The sequence below is a fragment of the Patella vulgata genome, chromosome 6 (assembly GCF_932274485.2).
Source record: "Patella vulgata chromosome 6, xgPatVulg1.2, whole genome shotgun sequence".
In the NCBI taxonomy this organism is placed as follows: domain Eukaryota; kingdom Metazoa; phylum Mollusca; class Gastropoda; family Patellidae; genus Patella; species Patella vulgata.
This window is the reverse complement of record NC_065884.2, coordinates 11,461,122-11,469,434: the sequence shown is the minus strand read 5'-3', so window position 1 is coordinate 11,469,434 and position 8,313 is coordinate 11,461,122.

The window sequence follows — 8,313 nt, the reverse complement described above, 5'->3', positions numbered from 1 at the left end:
TATTTGTTTTATTGGTTGCTAAAAGTAGGGAGTGGTTGTTTTATTATTCTATGCACTGTTGAACCCAAGCCATTGCTAATCCCCGGTTGTACGTGACAAGGAGTAGGGTCGCCTGTCCAACCTCATGGGTTTTCTCCAGGTCCTCCGATTTCCTATCACTGCTAAAGACCCCTACGCGCAAACAAATTATTGAAATAAAATTAAAACCATATGTTAGTCTCGAAATGACCTACTTTGTGTCGAGTGGATATACTACTTCTGAATTTTATTAACATGCTTGTTTCAATACACATACAAGTATCATTATCAAGCAAATAATTTGCTTGATAACAATACCTGTATGTGTATTGAAACGTAGCATGTTAATAAAATTCAGAAGTAGTATATCCATACAAGTTATATTTATAGCACAGCTTTCATGAGTTAACAGGTTTAACTGACGGCCGAGGGGTTAAACCTGTTAACGAATGAAGCGTGCTATAAATGACTTGTAACATTGACACCTGCTCAACATGCTTGTTGTTATTGCACAGAAAACACACCCCACTTTTCTATATGATTTCTATTAAAACTAGTGTAAAAAAGCAAAAGTGTGCAATAACATTGAACATGTCTAGTTCGGATGGGACGAAAAACCGAGGTCCCGTGTACACATTGGCGTGTACGTAAAAGATCCCTTGACAGTTGGAATTCGATATAAGAGTAGGCCGTAGTGCGGCTGTCCGGGCAAAATTTCCCTCATAGCACACTGTATGGCGTATGCCCGTCTTCATTAGCCCAGTTCGGAGCAAAACAGTAGGACGTTAAACCTCATTTCATTTCTGTACCACTAACAAGGGTAACTCCTGGGAATATTCTCAGCTCCTTTATTTTTCTACAGCCTTTATCCAAAAAGTGTCATTTTTGGGTTCAGTTATGTCATTTTTCATAACCAAATACTCCAAGAATATTGCAATTTTCAGATATATGCAGATTTACAAAAATTTATATATTCATTGTATCTGTCTCTAAAATGCTGTAAGGAGTTGAACATGCCTAACCCCTAAATATAGAGGCATCCTAGACTCACTTCAAATTGTTGCTGGGGGTTTGGATGGACGAATGGTTAGCAGGTGTTCGCTGTATCATAAGGTCTGTCATTGAGTCAACTGGCGTGGTTTCAATTCTCAGATTGTACGTGACAAGGAGTAGGGTCGCCTGTCGAGCCTTGTGGGTTTTCTCCAGGTCCTCCAGTTTCCTACCACTGCTAAAGACCCCTGCTAAAGCAAATTATTGACATAAAATTGAACCACATGTTAGTCCCGAAATGACAGTTTGTGTCGAGTGGAGGTTAAACCCCCATTTCTCTCTCCATCTCTCTCAAATTGTTGCTAAAAGTTGATTGGCAACTTAACTTTTTCACAAAGCTGTTTGCATCATTCCTGGCTAATATAACACACGACTGTCAGTGTTTATTATACAAATATAAGATCATAGGTGTACGGGCTCGATGACTGTTAGGGGGGCAGAACCCGAAATGCCCGAAGTAATTTTGGGTTTACAGAAGTCGGTGCCGGTCTTCATCGAAATGGCGAAGGAGCAGAGCTTACCTTGTCCCCAAGCGGGCAAAGACTTTTTTCCGGCAAAGACTTTTTTCCCCAAAGAAAATTTTGCAATGCAAACACGTTTTCCTGTTTTCCTGCTATTTCAGCCCGTGAGCAAAGCAATTTCATAGTGGTCTGATATAGCCTAATTATGATGGCCGACTCGAATTCCAATCAATCGTTTACATTCAGCCTGTGAATATAGCCTACCTGGCTGACAAGAATTCCAAACCAATCAATTGTCACGGGGTATGGGGGCCTCACCCTCCCGGAGACAATTTTGAAAATTTAACCACTGCAAATGCGTTTTCTGCTATTCTAGCCCGTGTGAGCAACTCAAAAAGTATCCAATGGTTTTGTAACCGAAATACCATTCTGAATTGCAACGATCCAATCAGACTGTTGCAGCTGCATTCACAAATAATATTCGATGCCGGAAAAAAGTCGCACAAAATAGAGTGCCCCCCCGCACCACTGACAAGGAACCATATCGACAAGGAGATTATCTTCTACCAAATAGCTTCTCAAATGCAAGATGGGGTTTAAAATCCCCTCAACAAAAAATAGGTTGTTTCGGTATAATTTTATACCAATAATGCACTTGTGCGTATGGATCTTTAGCCGTGGGAGGAAACTTCTCATTTGGTTGTTTTTAACCAAAACAAACATGGCCGACAATTATTGATAATTCTTGAACACCCTGATACCACTTGTTTGTATTTAAACAAAACAAACATGTCTGACAATTCTTGATAACAAATTTATTTTTATGGAATGTGATATAAGATATTGTTTATACAAAATATATAGACTAGAACAATAACATCATAAGACCAGATTACCAAGTGAAATGTTAACATATTGTTTATACATAATATATAGACTAGAACAATAAGGCCATAAAACCAGATTACCAAGTGAAATGTTAACAAATTGTTTATACAAAACGAAACAGGGTTTAATGTCCTACTGTCATGCTCCTATACTGGGCTAATGAGGACGGGCATATGCCATACAGTGTGCTATGAGGGAAATTTTGCCTGGGCATCGGCACTATGGCCTAGTCTTATATCGAATTCCAACTGCCAAGGGATCTTTTATGTGCACTCCAATGTGTACACAGGACCTTAGTTTTTCGTCCCATCCGAACAACTAGACAGCTGTCCTTGTCAGGCCCTCCGTCCTGCATCACTGACAAGGGGAAACCATGCCGGAAAATTGGGATGAACTTTCTCGGCCAATGCAGGGATCGGACACCCGACCTCCAGGCTAGCGAGTCAGCTTTTTACCCACATAGCCACGTGATCCCCCTTGTTTATACAAAATATTGAGTCGACTGGCATTGTTTCAAATCCCCAGTGGTACGTGGCAAGGAGTAGGGTCGCCTGTCCAACCTCGTGGGTTTTCTCAGGTTCCTCCGGTTTCCTCCCACTGCTAAAGACCCCTACGCGCAAGCAAATTATGTAAATAAAATTAAGCCATATGTTAGTCCCGAAATGACCTAGTTTGTGTCGAGTGGACGTTAAACCCCATTTCTCTCTCTCTCTTTTATACAAAATATATAGGTTAAGTAGACTAGAACAATAACATGACAAGACAAGATTACCCCAATCTGATTCAAACACAGATCCTATTTCGTTTCGTTTTTTATAGTTCAAAATTTCGTTTTATTTGTCTTTACTTAACTAGGATCGTGAAGAGTTGTTATATTACAGGGGTTCAAGTTGACGTGAGGAATTAGCCAATGAAACGGTCTGTAACAGCGAGATCTTGGCATCTGCACAGAACTGTGTGCAAACCCCTCGAAATGTCAACGCTGATTGATTAATCAATGTTTGACGCCGTTGTAGGGTCAAAAAACGCTCGTAGTATGTCCCCTGACACAACCTCTCATATTTATAGATCTGTATTTTAATAAAATTGAGATTATCCAGATTACTGCTCTGACCGGTCAAATAAAGACGGGAATACGCCGTACAGTATGCAATAATGGAAATTTTGCCTGGGCAGCGGCGCTACTTAATATATCGAATTCCAAGTTTCAAGGTATCTTTCACATGCACGTCAATGTGTAGACAGGACCATCTGAATGACTATAGGTTGTCCCGTGCCACTCCTGCACCACTGACAAGGGAGAATCCCAGCGAAAATCACAATGAACCCAACACCGGGAACGAATAATAAATAATAATAATTGATTTATATAGCGCCAACAATTCAACTCAGTGAGCTGCTCTCGGACGCTTTACAAAAGTACAACTAATATAAAATTACAACAATCACAACACATTAATCAAAAAAACACAGGGTCGACCTCCTGGTTAGCGAGCCAACATCCTGCTCACTGAGCCACCACAGCTTCACAAAATATATCAGTGAAGTAGACTAGAACAATAAAGTCATAAGTACAACTAATATAAAATTACAACAATCACAACACATTAATCAAAAAAACACAGGGCCTCCTGGTTAGCGAGCAACATCCTACTCACTGAGCCACCACAGCTTCACAAAATATATCAGTGAAGTAGACTAGAACAATAACGTCATCAGACTAGATTATCCAGTGATATAATTAACATCACACATTTGTACGAATTATTAACATAATGTTGATATAAAATATAAAAGTTACGTTGACTAGAATAATAATATGATAAGATTGGATTATTTAGCCATATAATTAAGTTCACACATTACGGGACTAACACATTATTTTACTGACTACTGTTAGTAGACTAGATTAGACAGGTAACATTATTTTACTGACTATATAAATCATAATTTTAGTAGACTTGATTAGACAGTTAACATTATTTCACTCGACTATATAAATTATAACTATAAGTAGACTAGAATATACAGGTAACATTATAGCTGTATTACAATAGACACTGTATATGTATCATGTCTAGTAGACTAGAATATACATGTAACATTAAAGCTTTAGTACAATATGTCTCGTAGACTAGAACATAAAGGTATCATTAAAACAATTACAATATTCATATAAATTTGTTTTAGGAGTTTAGTAAACATGTTGTAAAATATGCTACATAGATCCAAGTTTGAATATTGGACAATGCTGCTTTATCATTGGAGAACATTTGATACAGCTTTATTATTCTGGAAGGTAACATTGAGATGATAGTGTTAGTATTACAATTGATACCAGTTCATTATTGAGATGATAGTGATAGTATTACAACTGATACCATTACATTATTGAGATGATAGTGATAGTATTTACAATTGATACCAGTTCATTATTGAGATGATAGTGATAATATTACAACTGATACCATTACATTATTGAGATGATAGTGATAAGTTTTGATAGTGATAGTTTTAGAACTGATACCATTTTTTTTTTCTTTTTACTTGTAATAATTTAACCTTTTCTTCTGATTGGACAGATGAACGCTTACAATTATCTAAAGGTGTTTTTCTATTTTTATTTTTACTGTGTATATCAATACCTATTCCTAGAAGATATTCTACTGCTTCTAGTATACCATATAAACATGCCAGATGTAAAACATTACTATTACTAGTAGTTCTATCATCTATATTACCCCCCATAGTAAGAATCAGTTTTAGTTTAGCTACAGGTTCTTTTTTAGATTCACTGCAACACAATATAGGTGACTTGTTATACTGTCCTCTACTGTGTATATCTATGCCTTGTTGTAATATAAATTCTACTGCTTCTAGTATACCATATAAACATGCGTGGTGTAACATATTGTCATTAACACTAGTTCTATCATCTATATTACCCCCCTTAGTAAGAATCAGTTTTATTTTAGCTACAGGTTCTATTTTAGATTCACTGCAACACAATATAGGTGACTTGTTATACTGTCCTCTACTGTGTATATCAATATCTTGTTCTAATATAAATTCTACTGCTTCTAGTATACCAAATAAACATGCCCGGTGTAACATATTGTCATTAACACTATCTCTATCATCTATATTACCCCCCTTAGTAAGAATCAGTTTTAGTTTAGCTACAGGTTCTATTTGTGATTCACTACAACACAATATAGGTGACATGTTATACTGTCCTCTACTGTGTATATCTACACCTTGTTCTAATATAAATTCTACTGCTTCTAGTTTACCATATAAACATGCCCGGTGTAATATATTGTCATAAATACTAGTTCTATCATCTATATTACCCCCCTTAGTAAGAATCAGTTTTATTTTAGCTACAGGTTCTATTTTAGATTCACTGCAATACAATATAGGTGACATGTTATACTGTCCTCTACTGTGTATATCTACACCTTGTTCTAATATAAATTCTACTGCTTCTAGTATACCAAATAAACATGCCCGGTGTAACATATTGTCATTAACACTAGTTCTATCATCTATATTACCCCCCTTAGTAAGAATCAGTTTTAGTTTAGCTACAGGTTCTATATTAGATGAACTACAACACAATATAGGTGACTTGTTATACTGTCCTCTACTGTGTATATCTATGCCTTGTTGTAATATAAATTCTACTGCTTCTAGTATACCATATAAACATGCGCGGTGTAACATATTGTTATTTACACTATTTCTATCATCTATATTACCCCCCTTAGTAAGAATAAGTTTTAGTTTAGCTACAGGTTCTATTTTAGATGAACTACAACACAATATAGGTGATATGTTATACTGTCCTCTACTGTGTATATCTACACCTTGTTCTAATATAAATTCTACTGCTTCTAGTTTACCACATAAACATGCCCGGTGTAACATATTGTCATTAACACTGTTTCTATCATCTATATTACCCCCCTTAGTAAGAATCAGTTTTATTTTAGCTACAGGTTCTATTTTAGATTCACTGCAACACAATATAGGTGATATGTTATACTGTCCTCTACTGTGTATATCTACACCTTGTTCTAATATAAATTCTACTGCTTCTAGTATACCATATAAACATGCGCGGTGTAACATATTGTTATTTACACTAGTTCTATCATCTATATTACCCCCCTTAGTAAGAATTAGTTTTAGTTTAGCTACAGGTTCTATGTGTGATACACTACAGTACAATATGGGAGACATGTTGTTATTATCCAGCTGATTCACATCATGCCCAGTATCAATTAGATATTTTACATCATTTATATTACCGTATTGACATGCAGAGTGTAATGTTGAATATATGGATCCTGGTTTACTTCCAGATGAGACACCATCATCAGTTTTGTCACTTAAATTGATGGTAGTTGTCTGTTGTGGATCAGTAAAACTTGTGGTAGTTGTCTGCTGTGTATCAGTAAAACTGGTGGTAGTTGCTTGTTGTGGATCTATAAATATACCAACACCTGTTATAAATAAACAAGTTATAGATTCCATCATGTCCTCTGGTTTGTGTACAAATTTCAAAATAATCTTAAAGATGCACTATGTGTAAGAGTTAAAGAATTGTCAGTTTATGACTCAAAACTTTAAAATAGAAAATGAAAGATAGTGCAGAATATGCCGACACAGCAGCTTTGTCTCAACTGCAGCTTAGCCTAGAGGAAAACTTGGATGTTGAGCAATTTTGAAAAAATCTTATCTCTAGGGTTCATCCTCTTATGACCCCATTGCTTTCCAAAAAAAATCTGTTAAAACCTATTGTCCTTATTGCGTTAACAAAGGTTTTTGGAAAAAGGAGGGTAAGTCGCGGCAGGACTGTGAAAATCAATAGGGATTGATGGCCCCAATGTTTCAAGCCAAATATTGGAAAAACACATTAAAAACTCTAGCCTCTGATGTTTATCATCAAACTAGATCAAGGCATTCACCTAATGAATGTCTACACCAAGTTTGAACATTCTACCTCAATTAGAAGAAGAGTTATTGTGTTCCAAAGTCTGGACCAATCAAATTGCTTATCGCTCTGCTTACCCTGAGCAGAAAGTGCTCATTATCGAACTTAGTCAAGGTATTCATGTGATAAAACTATACACCAAGTGTCCTCACTTTCACTTAATTAGAACTAAAGTTATCGTGTCCCAAAGCATCAACTAATCAAATTACTTATCTCTGCTTACCCTAAGCAGAAAATGCTCATCTTCGTACTTCATCAAGGCATTGACCTAATAAACACCTACACCAAGTTTGAACATTCTACCTCAATTAGAAGGAGAGTTATTGACAAACAGACAGACAAACAGACAGATGGACGAACCCATTTTAATAGTCACCTGCTTTCTTCAAAAGGCGGGGGACAATTAAGATATTGAAACACTGGATTGAATATCAGAAGCATCTGATTTCTATAATATAATATAACTTGTTTAACAGCTAAATATAAACGACCTGTCTAGACATGCTAAAACCTTCAAACTATCTTATATGAAATAATGACAAACAATAGTGGATGGCTGATATACCCGAAAATAATGGATGAAAATGAAATGAAATAGGGTTTAACGTCCTACTGTTCTGCTCCAACTGGGCTATTTTTTATACATCATATTGTAACATGCTTAAGTGTGAATCTTGCGTTTAACGTCCTACTTTTCTGCTCCTAAACTGGGCTAATGAAGACGGGCATACGCCATACAGTGTGCTATGAGGTGAATTTTGTATGGACAGGAGCACTATGGCCTACTCTTATATCGAATTTCAACTGCCAAGGGATCGATTTTTAGTCCCCTCCGAATGACTAGACAGCTGTCCTTGTCAGGCCCTCCGTCCTGCACTACTGACAAGGGGAAACCAT